This window comes from Triticum dicoccoides, chromosome 2B (assembly GCF_002162155.2).
Source record: "Triticum dicoccoides isolate Atlit2015 ecotype Zavitan chromosome 2B, WEW_v2.0, whole genome shotgun sequence".
In the NCBI taxonomy this organism is placed as follows: domain Eukaryota; kingdom Viridiplantae; phylum Streptophyta; class Magnoliopsida; order Poales; family Poaceae; genus Triticum; species Triticum dicoccoides.
Genome location: NC_041383.1, coordinates 321,039,208 through 321,058,014, shown reverse-complemented (window position 1 = coordinate 321,058,014; position 18,807 = coordinate 321,039,208).

Below are 18,807 nucleotides of genomic sequence, written 5' to 3'. Positions count from 1 at the left end.
AACGGGTCTAGCATCAGGTTCCATATTAATCCTGTGCTGACATAGAGTGGGACTACTGCCCTTAAGATCGTCAAGAGTATATCCAATAGTAGCCCTGTGCTTCCTTGGAACTTTCAATAATCTTTCTTCTTCATGTTATGAAAGGTTAGCACTAATAATAACATGATATATCTTTTTCTCATCAAGATAAGCATATTTCAGAGTTTCTGGCAATTGTTTGAATTCAAACATAGGATTACCCTTAGGTGGAGGAGGACCTCCTAGTGTTTCAATAGGCAAATTGTGTTTAAGCAGATGTTGTTGTTCGAAAAAGATTCTATCTATTTCATTTCTTTCACGCATATGCAAATCATTTTGATGGTCTATCAAATATTGTTCCAAAGGATCGGTAGGAGGCACAGCAATAGAAGCAAGACCAATAATTTCATCCTTACTAGGAAAATCTTTCTTATGAGGTTGTCTACTAAACATGGAAAAATTAAATCGATGAGATTCACCACCAAAGCTAACACCGAGAGTTTGTTTCTCAAAATATATTTTAGCATTGACGGTGTTCAAAAAAGGTCTAGAAAAAATAATGGGACAAAAGTCATCTTGTGGGGAGCTAACAACAATAAAGTGAGAATGGTATTTTATTTTCCCACACAAGACTTCAACATCTCTGAAATCCCAACTGGTGATATAGTATCTCTGTTAGCAAGTTTAATAGTGACATCTATGCCTTCTATTTCACAAGGTGCCATTTCATCTTTATTTTCTTGATATAAGGAGAAAGGAATAGCACACACAGTAGCACCTAGGTCACGTAACCATGATAACAGTGATCTCCTATCTTAACTAAGACAACAAGCATGGCAACGACTGGTCTATGTTTATCTTTTCCTTCAGGTTTGGCAATTCTAGAAGCTTCATGATAGAATTAAATAACATGCCCATCAATATTATCGACTATGAGATCTTTAAACATAGAAACACTAGGCTCAACTCTGATTTGTTCAGATGGTTTGGGTATTCTAACATAACTTCTGTTAACAACAGGTGAAGCTTTAGCATGTTCCTTCATCCTAACAGGGAAAGATGGTTTTTCAATATAAGCAGTGGGAACAACTGGACCAACATTGTAAATGGTAGTTTCTACTTTATCTATTACCGGTTCTTTAATTAACGTCTTCTTTAATTGGTGGGTGATATCTAAACCACTTCTCCTTAGGGAGATCAACATGAGTACCAAAAGATTCACAAAAGGAAGCTACTATCTCAGAGTCAAGTCCATATTTAGTGCTAAACTTTTGAAAAGCATTAGTGTTCATAAAAGATTGAACACAATCAAACTTAGGTTCAATACCTGACTCTTTACCTTAATCGAGTTCCCAATCTTCAAAGTTGCGTTCAATTCTTTCCAAAAGATCCCACCAGAATTCAATAGTATTCTTCATAAAATAGCTAGTACAAGAAGTATCGAGCATGGATTGATCGTTATGAGAAAGTCGAGCATAAAAATTCTGAATAATAATTTCTCTTGAGATCTCATGATTGGGACAATATAATATTGACTTAAGCCTCCCCCAAGCTAGAGCAATACTTTCTCCTTCACGAGGCCAAAAATTATATATATAATTCCAATCACGATGAACTAGATGCATAGGATACTTTTTTGATGAAATTCCAATTTCAACCGATTCTAGTTCCAAGATCCAATATCATCGCATAGCCTATACCATGTCAATGATTCTCCCTTCAAAGATAAAGAGAAAAACTTCTTCTTATCTTCATCTCCGGGCAAACCTTCAAGCTTAAACAATCCACAAATTTCATCCAGATATATCAAGTGCATATCAGAATGTTCGGTTCCATCTCCTCCATAAGGATTAGCTAGCAGTTGTTCTAACATACCCAAAGGAATTTCATATTCAATATTTTCAGTAGGTGCAGTAGGTTGAGGGGCAACTAATTATGGTTCCGTTCGAGGTGAAGATACCCCGAACCAACCACTCAAAGGATTGTTTTCCATAGTAGCAAGTGACAATAAATTTCAGCATGTAGTAATAGTGTTTCCTTACCAATTTCCACTTACGAAGAGCGATTCACTCCCCGGCAACAGCGCCAGAAAATAGCCTTGACAACCCACAAGCACATGGGGTCAATTGTAGCCTTTTTTATAAGTAAGAGTGCCGAACCCAACAAGGAGCAGAGGGAAATGACTAGTGGTTTTCAGCAAGGTAATGTCTGTAAGTGCTAAAATTGTAAGTAGCGGAGTAGTTTGATAGCAAGATAATTTGTAACGAGCATGTAACAATAGTAGTAACAAAAGTTCAGAAAGGTAGCCCAATTCTTTTGAGGTAAAGGACATGCCAAAATGGTTTCTTATGATAAGCAAAGTGTTCTTGAGGGTACACGGGAATTTCATCTAGTCACTTTCATCATGTTGGCTTAATTCGTGTTCGGTACTTTGATAATTTGATATGTGGGTGGACCGGTTCTTAGGTGCTGTTCTTACTTGAATAAACCTCCTACTTATGATTAACCCTCTCGCAAGCATCCGCAACTAAGAGAAAAGTATTAAGAATAAATTCTAACCATAGCACTAGACTTTTGGCTCCAATCGGTCCCCTACGGAATAGCACATAAACTGGGGTTTAAGCTACTGTCATGTAGTCGACGTTCACATGACACCACTTAGAGAATGACAACATACATATCACCAAAATATCGAACACATATCAAGCTCACATGATTACTTGCAACATGATTTCTCCCATGACCTCAAGAACGAAAGTAACTACTCACAAATGATAAACATGCTCAAGATCAGAGGGGTATTAAATAGCACAATGGATTTGAACATATAATCTTCCACCAAATAAACCATATAGTAATCAACTACAAGATGTAATCAACACTACTAGTCACCCACAAGCACCAATCTATAATTTTGATACAAAGATTGAACACAAGAGATAAACTAGGGTTTGAGAGGAGTTGGTGCTGTTGAAGATGTTGATGAAGATTACCCTCCCCAAGATGGGAGAGTTGTTGGAGATGATGATGACGATGATTTCCCACTCCGAGAGGGAAGTTCCCCCGGCGGAATTGCTCCACCGGAGGTCAAAATTTCTCCTTCCCAAGTTCCGCCTCGAGATGGCGGCGCTTCGTCCCGGAAGTCCTTCTCTGATTTTCTCTAGGTCAAAATGACTTATATACCAAAAGATGGGCACCTGAGGTGGGCCGAGGAAGGCAACATCACCAGGGCACGCCTGGGCCTCCTGGCGCACCCAGGTGGGTTGTGCCCACCTAGTGGCCCCCCTCTGGTACTTATTTGCTCAAATAATTCTTAAATATTCCATAAAAATCCTCGGGAAGTTTTTGCTCATTTGGGGTTGTGCAGAATAGATATCTTGACATAGCTTTTTCAGGTCCAGATCTCCAGTTGCCAGAATTCTCCTCCTTTGTGGATACCTTCCATATTATGAGTGAAAAGGCATTAGAATTACTCCAAAAAGCATTACTATACAATAAAACAACATAAATAACAGTAGGAAAACATGATGAAAAATGGACATATCAGTCATCCCTTGCGGGGCAAGGCATGACTTCTTAGAGAAGTTTAAAGTTCCAGTTGATGCCACCATCACATTCTAGTGCACCCTCATGAAGATGTTGAAGGCCCAAAAATTCAATTGTCTTGTCACCAATGACGCAAACTGCATCTACTTCAGTTGCCCTGGTTGGAAAGCCCTTGCAAATGCTTATGAGATGGAAGCTTGGGAGAGAGCCATGTTCTACCTCGACTACGATCATGACGAGATCATAGTCTACTACAAGCCTGCTGGCAACGATGATGGTTCACTTACTACGGACCATGACCCTGACTCCGCCCGTCGAAAAGTCGTAGTTAGCTAGTTGGCATGCATGGAAGATACCATGTTATTATCACTCTATTTATTTTAACTTGTACATTCATATGTGTGTTACTTTGCCTACTTTGTTGAACTATATACATAAGTGCATTGTTGAACATAAAAGTTGTCATTGGGTCTATTTATTGTTGATTTATTGACTGTTCTTAAACTGGATTATGCTGTCATGTTGGTTGAAATCGCGGTTGTACAACTTTTATTCCAAATTTGAAAATCAAATTACTAGCGTCGAGAAAACATGGAATGTCACACCTGATGACTAATACTGCTGGCATGGACAATGCAGCACGCCATTACCGTCCAAAATACTGATGGCATAGGTGCCAACGCCAGCGCTAATTTTTAACACTGGCGCCATATTGCTGGCATTGGGTGTCCATGCCATCCAGGCTGTTTTTGGCATGCCTTTTCTCCACTAGATCATGGTTGTGATGGACGCACGACTAAGTCCTCACACTAGGACATCTGCCGTGACAAAACCACGGTAGTTGGCGCCCACCATTGGGCTAGTGCATGGTGGTTTCGAGTTCTTGAAAGGATCTTTTCTAGGGATCGAGGGATACGCCATTGGCAAGATGACGAAGAGTCACCACGGCAAGCTATACATCGACGACGCCAGCTGGGCCCCCCAGGCTAACTCAATCGAGTACGGGTATCGAGTCCCCTTTGGTGGAATCCATGTCTTCATCGGCAAGATCGCCAGGTCTGAGCCCAGGGCAGACATATGCACTGACCTCGTCGAATCGACTCGGCGCACACCACCTTCTCGGATCCAAGCTGGCCAGAAGCATGTCTTCGTTTGTTTCACGCAAGGTGTGGAACTTGCGAAAAATTCCATGTCTGGAGGAGAGACTCTCGTCTACTCAGATGGTGAGTCCTCGACCGGGGAGACTGAATTAATCTACCAGCTTCATGGCGGCGGGCTTGGGGGTTGTTCTAATGGCAAGATTATTCTGGACCCCTATGAGTCGTCGTGCCAAGCTGCCATCTTCATGGCGGGGATGGCGCCGGCTCTCAATTCTTCGGCAGCTGGGGTAACATAAACAATTGACCCTTCAGCATCCGGCTCAGCCAGGCCTCCAGCTCAAGTTCTATCTCAGCTGGTGACCGCCCTGACAACCTTGCTGGGAAGGGAGGTCACTTTAGAAAACCAAGTGGAACACCATTCGAAAATTGAGAAACTTCGGTAACAGATGACTAAGGCCTAGGAGGATATCAACGCTGGAAGCACCCGGATAGTCGCGTTGCAGGCGCAGGTTAATGTAGAGGCAGAACGCTTGAAGACGGAGGCTTGGCGTCTAAACCTTGATCAGAACACTTCCAATGCAGTCTACCAGAGGAGATAACTGAGTCGCTTACCTCTAAAAGCACAAGTGCTCACCGGGTGATTTTGGTAATTAATGTCAGCATATCTTTTGTTGTACTAATAGTTCTATCTAGCATATTTCAGATAAGTTTAACAATGCAGTTGCAGGACAAGAGGATGTGGAATCCCTTCAAAATGATAAGTACAAAGTTTGGCGAAAGCTCAAGACTCTTCATTTCTATTATAGTGATCCAAGATCACATTGAGTCCATATGAAAGCCAATACTATTAAAAGGGGATGAGGTGTTGCTTAATGGTCCACTTTCTCAAGTGCTTAGTGATATTGCTCCAAACCCTTAGCCACTTTTTCCATCCAAATATGTCCAAAACCGAAATCCAAACTCGGCCCCACCGATACTTCCTACCGACAGCCATCGAGTTTACTTGACATAGCCACTTCCAGAAATCCTAATGATTCGGTCTCACCGATACTGATCTTGGTCTCACCAAGATGGCCTTGCCAGCGCTCTGAGATCTATTGCATTTCGCTTCAGTCTCACTGAGTTCATGCAATCTATCTCACTGAGTTGGATTGACAAATTATTTGTTGCTTATTGATTCACCTCGGTTCCACCGAGTTGATGCAATCGGCATGACCGAGATGATGTTTGCCCTAAGCCCTAGTACATCAGTCCCACCGAGTTGTTCCAGTCGGTCCCACCGAGATTCCTAGCATTCATATTTTTGAACTGATCGGTCTCACCGAGTTTTCTGATCGGTGCCACCGAGATGGGTCAAAAGTGTGTAACGGATGGATTTTGTGTGGAGGCTATATATACCCCTCCACCCCCTTCTCCATTTGTGAGAGAGCCATTAGAACATGCCTACACTTCCACCACCCATTTTCTGAGAGAGAGAGCCATGATAACCCGCAAGTATAGGGGATCAATTGTAGCCTCTTTTGATAAGTAAGAGTGTCGAACCCAACGAGGAGCTAAAGGTAGAACAGATATTACCTCAAGTTCTATCGATCACTGAGGGAGTCCTGGATTAGGGGGTGTCCGGATGGCCGGACTCCCGGACTATGAAGATACAAGATTGAAGACTTCGTCCCATGTCCGGATAGGACTTTCCTTGGCGTGGAAGGCAAGCTTGGCGATATGATATGAAGATCTCCTCCCATTGTAACCGACTCTATGTAACCCTAGCCCTCTCCGGTGTCTATATAAACCGGAGAGTTTTAGTCCATAGGACGAACAACAATCATACCATAGGCTAGCTTCTAGGGTTTAGCCTCTCTAATCTCGTGGTAGATCAACTCTTGTACTACCCATATCATCAATATTAATCAAGCAGGAGTAGGGTTTTACCTCCATCGAGAGGGCCCGAACCTGGGTAAAAACATGGGTTAATTATCCTTTTGCCCTCAGTGGTGTCTCTGTGCTCAGTTTTGCCCTCAGATGCAAATTGTCCTCAGTTTTGCCCCTAGTCCATGCACAGCTACTATGACGAGGCCAAACGGCCATATTTGGGTCCATTCCGTCCGCCAGCGTTAAGTTGTGGGTCCGGAGCTTACACGTGGGATCGTGTGGACATGGGTCCAGAGCTGACATGTAGGCCCGTGCAACTAAATCCCCAAATCATTCATAGCTCACTCTGCCCATCTGCTTCCCCGCAAGCCGGCTGACCTGCGCCGCCGCCGGCACTTGCGCCGCGGCCAGGACCTGCCCCGCCACCAGCTGCACGCCTACTCCATCACTACCTTTCTGCGCCTACGCTCCACGGCTGCCTGCGACGCCCGCCACCTTCCTGCGATGCCCGCCACCTTCCTGCGATGCCACAGGTGGGGCGCCCGCCACCTGCTCGAGCCACGGCGCGGCCTCCTTCCGTGCGCCCGGCCGGAGCGCTCAAAGGTGGGGGGCTGCTGGAGCTATTTGAACTAGGAGGTAGAACCCTAGGGCGAAATGGAGAGCAGTGGCGACCCCGGAGTATTTGGTGAGGCACGCATCGGGCCGGAGATCCGCTGCGTCCACAACTGGGTTCCCGAGGGGTAAGTATCGCCTCCTGTTTAGATTGAGCTTAGTTGTGCATTTGAACACTCGATTCGAGTAGGTTTTCCCAATTAGTGTGCTAATTGCGTCTCTGTTTTTCGCTGGTTAGGATGGAGTTGCGGTTTGCTTTCTTGATGCACATTAGAATGGACCGGTACATGTTCGATGCAAAGGATCAGAAGAAATACCAAGGAGGTTTTGATTATCGGTTGCCAATGGCTAGTAATTGGAGTTTCAGACAATTTGGGGAGGTAATTTGTAGCCAATATCCTTGGGGTTTGCTTGATGAAGTGGTATACAAATACAATGATGGGGAAAATAAATGGGTGGCAGTTAGTAATGATGAAGAGCTAGATACCATGTTTGTTAGGCATAAAGATAAAGATAATTTTCATGTGAGGCTACAAGTTGATGTGCTTGAGCAGGCATTTGGACCTAGGATGACGGGTGCAACATCTCGGGGAGAACCAAGTCTTCATAATGGCATCTCTAGCCAGAACAGTTCAGTTGGTGCACGATGACGTGGTGGCTCGACAAGTGTGGGCAATAGCAGTAGGGTCCCCCTTGAAGTGTAGCATGATGACTACAATTCTAGGGTTGATGAAGAGAAGCTATATCTGATGTTATTCGGAATTTACGACGGGCACCTCGGGTTGATAACCAAGATGAGGCTCACAATGCAGTCCGTGTGGATGATGACGCGGTGGGTGAGGACGAAGACCTTGCAGCTGTTGAATGGGACCCTTTGAACCCTAATTTGGAAGAAGGTATAGTTTTTGCATCCATGAATGAGTGTAGAAATGCAGTTGTGACATACTGCATCAAGGTAGAACGTACTTTCAAAGTTGACAAGAGCGATCAAGTACGTTACAGAGTGCACTGTCCGACTGAGGGTTGTCCATGGAGGTTGCTCGCATCTAAAATGCGTAATAGCACTAATGTTCAGGTCAAAGTGAACACTTTTAAGCACACATGCCAGGAATCAACCCTTAGGAAGGATACAATTAGTAGAGCCAAGTTAAGATGGGTGGCAGAAGAAGTAAAGAAGTGGGTGAAAGAAAACCAGCAAGTGGGTCCAAAGTAATTGCAGAAGAACATCAAAGATAAATTCAAGATAGATTTACCATACATGAGGTTGTTCAATGGTAAACAACATGCTATGGATTCTATTTATGGTAACTGGTAGGAAAGTTTTCAATTGTTGTATTCATTCAAAGGTGAAGTGGAGAGGACAAGCCCAGGTAGTATTGTAGATATTGATCACCACACCGTGGAGTACACATTCAGGGGAGTGACAAAGACCAAGGAATGCTTTAGGAGGGTTTTTGTCTGCTTTGAGGCTTGTCACCGGGGTTTTTTGGCAGGTTTCAGGCCTTATTTGCCATTGATGCCACTTTTCTCACAGGGAGGTTTAAAGGACAGTTAGTAGCTGCTTGTGTAGCTGATGCACACCGTTTTGTATTTCCAGTTGCCTACGGTGTGTTGGAGACAGAGTCTGAGGAGAGCTGGACTTGGTTTTTGCATAATCTGCGTCGGGCTATTGCACATCCCAATGGGTTGGTCATTCATACAGATGCCTGCAAAGGTTTAGAAGTGGCTGTGGACAATGTGTTCCCTGGAGTAGAGCATAGGGAATGCATGTGTCACCTTGCTGCAAATTTCATGAAGAAATTCAAAGGAAAGGTGTATACCGACAATTTATGGCCAGCATCTTTGACTTGCAGTGTGAAGAAGCACAACTACCACTTGAGGCAGTTATACATGAATACCAAAGTGAAAGAATACTAGGAAACACACCACTCCAAGTTATGGGCCAGAAGCCAATTCAGTGAACTGAGAAAAGTTGACTATGTGCACAATAATCTAGCAGAGTCTTTCAACTCAACGATCCGGAAACTAAAGGGTCATTATGTGGTGGATTGGCTGGACAGGATAATGATAGAATACATGCAAAAATTTCATTATCATGCAGTAATAGCCGAGGCAAAACTCATGGGCCACATTATCATCCCTGCCGTGATGAATGGACTGAAGCAGAAAACAATAGGCTTGGAAATGAACATGACTCTTTGCTCGGGTACCACAGCAGAGATATCGTATTTGGATAAAGAGAAGAGGGAATGGAGATATCCAGTGGATTTAGAAGCTAGAACTTGTAGTTGTAGGCAATGGCAGATAACTGGGTTGCCATGCATTCATGCCTTGTTTTTCATCACTTCTCTCCCTGGTCCAGCAGGGAACATTCAGCAGTATGTGCATGATTACTACTCTGTTGCAAGGTTCAAAGCCACATATGCTTATGCCTTGCCTGCTATGGAGGGAAAACAACAATGGGACATGGTGGACCCTGGATTCAAGCTTTGCGCTCCAGTTCTGAAGAGAGTAGCAGGTAGACCAAGGAAGAGTCGAATCAGACCTCGCAGCGAAGGAGCTGGACTTGGAGCGAGGAAGCGGAAGTGCACAAGATGTGGTGGGTCTGGTCATTTCGGTAAGTATTGTGATAACACAGTAGATCCAGCGTTCGGAGAGAGTTTTGATGAAGGCTTCGATGAAAATGATGGACAGCAGCCGGTTGCATCAGATGAGGATTTTGACGAGGTTCGAGATGATGATGGTCAACAGCCGCATGATTTTGACGATGATCCAAGTGAGGCTCCAAATAGTGATCATGGTGATCCAAGTGAGGCTCCAAATAGTGATCATGGTGATCCAAGTGAGGCTCCAAATGATGATCATGGTGATCCAAGTGAGGCTCCAAATGATGATCTTGGTGATCCAAGTGAGGCTCCAAATGATAATCATGATGATCCAAGTGAGGCTCTAAATGGTGACCAACCTTCTGTTGTTGTGAGTTCTGCTAGGTATGTAAATTTTGCAAGGGTCAAATACTACTGTACATTTATGGGTCACTTGACATGATCTCATTACCCTTTATGTTTTACACAGCTCTATGATAGGTTTGAAGAAGACGCACAAGGTACCGACAACCAAGAGGAGAAGAGAAGAAGCAATGAGCAAAAGGTGCACAAGGAGCAAAGTGATGGCAAGAAGCTCAAGGAACAGACAGAAGCCCGAACGCTATATGTGAATAATTATGAAACATTACGAATAATGTTGTATATCTGTTGGATGATGTTAGAACTATGTTTGGCATGATGTTTAAATCTGTTGGATGATGTTTGAATGAGCACATGGTTTTTCCTTTTTTTGATTTTTTTGAATTTTGTTTTGCTCATTTGAATTCTGGTCAAACTTAACTTTGACCAAGATTTAAATAAGTGTAAAACATCAAAATGAAAAACTAAGCCTGGATCCTTCTTAGTCAATCCAAAATGAAGCTGTGGTGAGGTTTTTGAAATTTTCATGAAAAATGTGCTAAAATGAGGGTCCAAAGGTAGGGTAAACGACCTCATCTCTAAGCAAGTTTTTTTTCGACCTTGTCTAAATCAGCCAAATAACTTTCCTAAACATATATTCTATATATTCTATATATACGGACTATGTGCGCTGGTTTTTCCATTTTTTGATTTTTTTAAATTTGTTTTGCTCATTTAAATTCTGGTCAAACTTAACTTTGACCAAGATTTAAATAAGTGTAAAACATCAAAAATGAAAAACTAAGCCTGGATCCTTCTTAGTCACTCTAAAATGAAGCTGTGGTGAGTTTTTTGAAATTTTCATGTTTATTTCCCCAAAACACTTCTCTTCAATTCATACAAAAGAGTTTGAGATACTCGAGATATCATACAATACACATGAACTTATCGTTTAAATGTATGTAAATGTTGTTTATCAATTTAAATCGTTAGTATATGACATAAGAAGACTATGTGCGCATGTTTTTTATTTTTCTGATTTTTATTTAATTTATTATGCTCATTTGAAATCTGGTCAAACATAGCTTTGACTGCTCCAAACCCCTCCCAAACCCCGCTAACCCTAGGGCTGAACCAGGACCGTTCATCTAACCCTAGCACTGAACAAGGGCCGTCGATCTAACCCTTATAGAAGGAATCTGTGGGGAGGAGGGGGGCAATCCGCGAGATGCAATCTGATTGGCTGGGAGATTCATTTTTTAAACAAGTATTGGGTGCGCTGGATGGACCGTTGGGCCGTCTTGTTGTCTGGGCCTGAGACCGCTGAGAGCGCAGTAAATAGGCCGTCTCAGCCATTCCAGGCCTTGCATGTATGCATGGGAGGCGGCGACGTGCATAGGCTGCGACGTGGGTTTGCATGCGCGGGAGGCTACGACGTGCATGCATGCGAGCGAGGCGTGGTAGGCGCGCTAGGCTAGCGAGGCCAGCTAGGTGGTTCAACGAGTCAGATGCACTGTCCGGTCAAAGAGCCATGCAGTGCTTCAAATGCACGCACGCGCCCCATGCATGCATCGTTTTTGTGCAAAAATTGAAGAGTGCAAAGCGTAACGGATACACACACACATTCGGATTCACACACGCACCGTTCTCACCCTTTCTCTCTTCCTCTCCCACCCACAGGACTATAAATGGGGTGCCTATCTTCCTCTCCCACCCATAAGCCAGATCCGATCCATTCTCTCCAACTTCAAACAGCCAATCGACTGAGCCCTCCCCAAGCGAGACCTTGCAGTTCAACGGGCCGACCTTCAGCCATCCGCCTGTCGTGCCGTAGCAGTGCTACCCACCGGGCGTGCTCGTGGAGAGGGAGCTCTGCGTGTGGGCTTTTTCAAGGTGGAGGGGTTCCGTCGAACTCACCCGCGCCTTCCTCAGAGCCGGCTATGCCCACCTCCCACGGGGCTCGCCGAGGATGTTCATCGTCAACGAGGTTCGTCACCGTGGAGGCATCCTCCTACTTCTCACGGTCACCTTCACCAACCCGTTTGACGCGCGCGAGCTCCTCGGCCAAGTCTTTTGGTGCGGCTGCGAGGCCATCTTCTTCACCGTCTACAACATCTACACCAACTACGAGAACATCTTCCCCACTCCAGCCGGGATGCACTCCCTTCCCTACGACGACGAGGAGGAGGTGTGAAGATGAAGACAGTGTTGAAGGGGCGCGCGCGGCCAAAGTGGAAGGACGAGATCAAGATGAAGGCTATTTAGTTTTTTATCTATTGCTTTTCTATGTCGTGTCGTGCCGTGTCATGTTTCGTCATGTGTCCGTGAACTGTCCGTGAACTTATTATTGTAATGGTACTTGTGTTGCATCTTATCTAAGTTATTTATTAGGGTTTATTATGTGTGCTAAAAAATGTCCGTGCCCAAGAATATAATTTCTTCCCTAAACCAAGTCATGAAGCTCGAGAACTTGTGGTTGTCATTCAAAAGAGGGGGTGAGAAGCCCTCTGTTTTATTCAAAAATAATAAGTCATGAACTAACATCCAAATTTATTCCGTTTAAATCCTAAACCAAGTGAGACTCTAACACTAAACCAAGTGCCACTATAACCAAAACCACGTGGCAGTGAAAACATACGTTTTCAACCTTCCAACCCTCCAAAATTTCAGTGCAAAACAAAGGAAAACCACTCTCACGCGTGTGCAAACATTCACGGTCTCACATTTTTTTTGACAAATTTCACAGTCTCACTATGTATACACTCCTTCCCTACCCATGTCAAACTCTTGCCATCTGTCCTAGCGGTTACCAGCGCAGCCCTAAACACCACTAACCCACGCGGTCTTGGGTTCGAGTCCCCAGCCGCACCAATTTTTTGTGCATTTTCCACCCTTCATTTTTTTGACAAATTTCACAGTCTCACTATGTATACCTTGCTTCCCTACCCATGATAAACTCTTGCCATCTGTCCTAGCGGTTACCAGTGCAACCCTAAACACCACTAACCCACGCGGTCTTGGGTTCGGCTCCCCAACCGCACTAATTTTTTGTGCATTTTCCACCCTTCATTTTTTAGATAAATTAGTTTCTACTCAATGTAATGCCCTTAAAAATGTTCATTTATTTTGGCACTAGGTGTAAACATCTACCAGAGCTGAGGCACATTTTCCATGACATTTTGGCCTTTGATTTAAATCATGGTGTATTTGATGTCGCACCCTAGCTAGTCATGCATTAGAGTGTTGCATCATGTTTATTCTTTCATCAGAAACCTGAAATGGGGATGACAGAACCCCCAGTCCCCTCTGAAACCAATTAGGGTTTACTAAAAACTTTTTCAATGAACCTGAAATGCCCTTCTAAAATGCCCATCATTTTTGTCTTGGTTCAGAACCTCTGCCAAAAGTGATGCACATTTTCCTAGGCCATCTTAGGGTTTTTGAATTAAATCATAAATATTTGAATTTGGGCATTTAAAATTATATAAAATATTTAAATGCTCAAATATCTCCAAACTAAAATGTTTCATGTTGGAAATAATCCAACTATGGACCAGGAGTGGTTTGGTGATTTTAGGAGTTGCCTAAGTATTTTTATTAATTCAACAAAGTTGCAGAAGTATTAAAAAACAGAAAACAGAGAAAAATAGAAAAACCTTACCTGGCGCCAGCACCCGGCCCACCTGCCGGCCCAGCCCAGCGCCGCTCCAGCGAGCTGCTTGCCGGCCAGGCAGGCAGGCAGGTGCCCGACGGCGACCGCAGCGCGCGCCACGCACCTGCTCACCGCCTCGCCGCTCCCCTCGCCCGGTGACGTCGTGGATCGCCCTCCCTCTCTCCCCCGAACCCCCAGACACCCCCTTTCCTCTCCAGCTCCTCCCCCTCGCGCCCCCCCAGCCATGGCCGACGCTACCGCCGCCGTGCCTACGTCGTAGCCGCGCTCCCCTCTGCCCGTGCGTCCTCTCGTCGTGTCCAGGAGCTCCGCCGCTGTCCACTTCATCGAGCAAGCCGAGCCCCGAGCGCTCGCAACGCCCGAGTCCACCGCAACGACCTCGCCCGAACCGCCGTCGCCGGAGATCCCCTTCAACGCCGTCGTCGCTCCGGTCCGTCCCCGGCCGCACCAAGGGCTTCGTCGAACTCCCCGTGAGCTTAGCCATCTTCCCCTCCCTCCTTTTCTTGCTCCCGAGCCGTGTAGCGACCTCCCGGAGCTCAACCGCACCCACCACCGTGGAGCTCGTCGCCGACGTGCTCCCGGTCACCCTCCGGCCACTCCACGGTGTCCATCATGCTCACCGCGTCACGCAGCACCTAACTAGCTACTCCCCGCACCTCACCGACCCCCCTAGCGACAAGTTCGACTTCGGCCGAACTCCGGTGGCCGCCAAAGTCGTCGCCGGCGCCAACTCCGGCCACCCAGACCCCAACGGACTCCACCAAGAGCTGCGGCTCGACCTCAGCTCCTCTCCGGTGGCCTCCGCGGCTCGTTTGGTTGCCGGAACGGCAAAAATCACTTCCGCCGCCGCGTCGGGCTCGCCGGCGGCTAAACGCCGGTGCAGCTGACCCGGGTTTGACCACGGGTGGGCCCTGGTTGACTCCCCTGAGTCTATGACAGGTGGGGCCCAGCCCTGCTAACTAATTAGGATTAGTTTAAATTAATTTTAGTTTAATTAATCACACAGACATGCGGGACCCACTGTCAGGTTTGACCCGGACGTGTCCCGTTGACCTGCTGATGTCACACTGACGTCAAGCTGACGCAGTAATTGATTTTCTGGATTTAATCTAATATAGGAAATTCCAGAATATAGTTTAAACTTCAAAAATTCATAACTTTTATTCTGTAACTCCAAATTAGACAAATTATATATGAAAAATGATCAGAAAAATCCAATCTATCCATCTGTACTATTTTCATGCATGATTAAACAAGTTAACTTGATGTTTAATGCAGAACAAGGAAAAACACTTTAAAGGGCCATGTTTGAGTTTGAAATTTGAATCTTTGATTCAAATTGGTTCAAACCCTTCTGGTCTTAGTTGCATTAGCCCAACTCACTCATATTGCCATGTTTCATGCATGCATCATATTGTTGCACATTGTTTGGTGATGGTTGTGTATCGGTGTTCTTGCGGCAGGTTCTGCCTCCGAGGAGTACCGTGATTACCCTAACAAAGAACCGTATCAGTGCATCGAACCATTAGGCAAGCAACCAACCATTTGATCATATCGATACAATCCCATGTTCTCGCTCCCGCTCTCTTTTACTACATTAAGACAACGCGTTTCAAACTGCTGTGTGCTACGGTAGTTGAACCCACTTCCTCTGCATGACCTGTCATTGCCACAGTAACTAGATGAAACCCACTAGCATGTGTAGGAGTTGATTGAGCCATATGTATGTGTTGTTCCTACCTTGCTATGCCTGCTATGCTTAGAGTCGTGTCAGGTCTGGTTCATCTGGGTGATGGGCTAGAGTGAAATGATTATGTCGGTAATGAGAGTGGTGTGGTGAACACGATTTGGTAAAGGTATCGATGAGAGGCCATGTAGGAGTACATGGTGGGTTGTTTCATTGAAGCCGACCTTAAGCACTGAGACCAATGGAACCTCTCGGCTTCTTATTCACCCTAGTTCTCCGTCCAGGAGTTGCAAGTAGTTTCTGGTGTTTGTAGCCTACTAGAGGCCGTGGACAGCGCTGACCGGAGGGGTGGGCTGTGATGCGGTAGGTACGTGGCCGGGGATACCGGGCACCCGTTAGGTGTCACGGTCCCCTGTACACATCGTTCGGGGCCGCATGGGAAACCTCGGCCGGACTCCCTGCGGATGGAACCTGCATAGGCGATAAACCTGGATTGGAAACTTAGGTGATTAGGTAGGTCGTGGCCGACACCCACGTTGGGCTTCCGCTTGAAGGTTGCCGAGTACATGTCGTGTAAACGACGGTAAGTGGTGAGAGCGTGTATGAAGAAGTACACCCCTGCAGGATTATCATGATCTATTCGAATAGCCGCGTCCGCGGTAAAGGACTACTTGGTTTCCTATACAGTTCATAGACAAGTAGATGGAAACTACTAAAAGCCTCAAGATAAGTGTGAGTGCCGAGGATGGCTCTTCCGTAGGAAGACGGAGGTGGATCCTCGGTAGTGTATTGAAGTGGTGAGTAGTGGACTCGTGTACGCAAAACCATTTCAAGTTGGAGTCTCGTAGGATAGTCTAGCCAAGAGTCAAAGCTGGCTTGCTGCAATAACTCCACCAACCCTTCTTGATAATGTGCATGTATGTAGGATCTGATGTAAGTCTTGCTGAGTACCTTTATACTCATGTTGCTATAATTTACATTTTACAGAAGACGCTGCAACCCCTTCTGATGGGTTCTTCGTAGACGTTGACATCAATGAGTAGGCTAAGGCCCAGGTGGTGATCCTGAGCTTGTGAAGGACCACGTAGTATAGCTAGGCTTTAGAAGCCTCTTTTATTTTACTAGTTGTCTGTACTCAGACAAGCTACTTCCGCTGCTGGTTTGTATGACTGTATGACTTGAATGTTGGGTCGTGTGACCCGTGCCTATGTGTATGTTATGTATGGCTCTCTGAGCCTTATAAAGTACTTGTGTCATAGAGTCATGTTGTGATGCCATGTTGTATTTGCACATACCGAGCATATTGTGTGTATGATATTGAAATGCTTGGTATGTGTGGGATCTGACTATCTAGTTGTTTATCTTTAGTAGCCTCTCTTACCGGGAAATGTCTCCTAGTGTTACCGCTGAGCCATGGTAGCTTGCTACTACTCTGGAACACTTAGGCTGGCCGGCATGTGTCCTTCTTCGTTCCTGTGTCTGTCCCTTCGGGGAAATGTCACGCATTGAGTACCGGAGTCCTGTTAGCCCGCTACAGCCCGGGCTCCTTATCATATGGATGCTAGCGACACTATCATATACGTGAGCCAATAGGCGCAAACGGTCCCGGGAAAAGGTAAGGCAACCCCCGTGGGGATACCGTGCGTGAGGCCGCAAAGTGATATGAGGTGTTACAAGCTAGATCGATGTGACATCGAGTCGGGGTCCTGACAGCGTTGGCATCAGAGCCGGACTGCCTGTAGGTTCTCCAAGCCAAACTGGTCGATGTTGAGTCTAGAAATTCTTTAGTTATATGTAGGGGAATTGTTTGTGGGTTGGAACATAAGGCTCTTTTTACTCCTTTATCTTATGACATTCTGATCTGAGTCAGTCTATTCTTCCACCGGGGGTTAAGGAATTAGGATCTATTCTCTCTATCAGGATCACGTGTTACTAATCAATAGTACCTTATAGGTTTGATGGATACAAGCCTAGTTCAGTTCTACTGTCACACTATGTTGCTAGGATGGACCCAGAACTTGATATGATGCTGTTGAGTGTGTATGAAATCCTTTGTCAAATGTCTCAAAATCCTTCTTGAGCATTTACAGCTGTTATGCTGCCAAAATTTTGCTAGAAATTCTAATGCCTCTGCATTATGGTTGTGCTTTCAGATGGCCACTCGCGACCTCAATCAAGTGGTTCGCCTGACTCGATGCCTAGATGTACCCGGCCATACCGCCATGTTGGTCAGGGTAATGACTGAGGCTGGATACCGTTGGTATCCTGAGTACACGGTCAAAGAGCAATTTCGAGACTTTAATCAAAGCCAGTATCTCTGCACTGTCAGGATATTTCCATCTTATCCTAGATCCACCGAGCCCCTTCACTGCTCCTATGGACTCGGGGTTACTATTGAGATGGCTGTGCAGGACGCCGCCTACTCTATGATGACCATCATGCGAGTCAGGTCTGGCCTATTTTGGGACTCTGATTTCCGGTATATGCCAGGATCACTTCCAGGAGCACAAGGGTATCTCCAGGCTATCTATGCTGACCCCACTCAGGAGGATTCATGGACTCGCACCACTGCTGAGATGCTCGAGGATAAGGACCGTGAAAATCGGGCCTTGAGGCTAGAGCTTTTCAATACCCGTGCTGACCATTGGGCCACGTTGACTCGGTTTGCACCGGCGGTGCAAGCTGGATATTCGGATATGCGCGATCTCTATCCTGTGAGATCTGCTCTGCCAGACGTGATGGGTTGGCGTGATGTAGGAGGCATCACCCCACCTCGCGGTCCCCGCAGGCCACCGTCTGTTGGTCCAAGACCTCATCCTAGCCCCTATGGTCCACAAGCTCCGTGAGATCGTCTGTTTCCGGATGATCATGTTGAGCTTCCAGGCTATGGAGGTGACTTCTACGAGGACTACTACGGATCGGTCTGAGTTAGTGGTAGTATCACTAGTTCGTGCTAGCTGTGTCGTCTATCGTCCTGCGTGACTCGTGGGATATGACCTAGTTTGTACCGCCTTCCGGAGGTATAGAAAAATAATGTATAGGAGCTTGGAATGCCTCCGATGAGATGTAATCCTCTTTTCACTGTAATAGTACCTTGTTTGGTCTAGTACTAAACCTTGTATGGTGTGTATGACGATGGAATAAAGAAGCAGTTTCTGTATCTACCATGTCATACGGATGATCATCTTGCATTCCGAGTTACTCCTTACATTCTGTATTCTATGTCGGAATCTTATCATTCTGACTAAATCATTGTCTTGTTTACCTAGGATGGTCAACACGCGCAATAACCTTGCTCCTCAAGAGCAGGCTGAAGGCAGTGAAGTCAGGAATGCAAATCTGCCTCATCCTCCTTCCCTA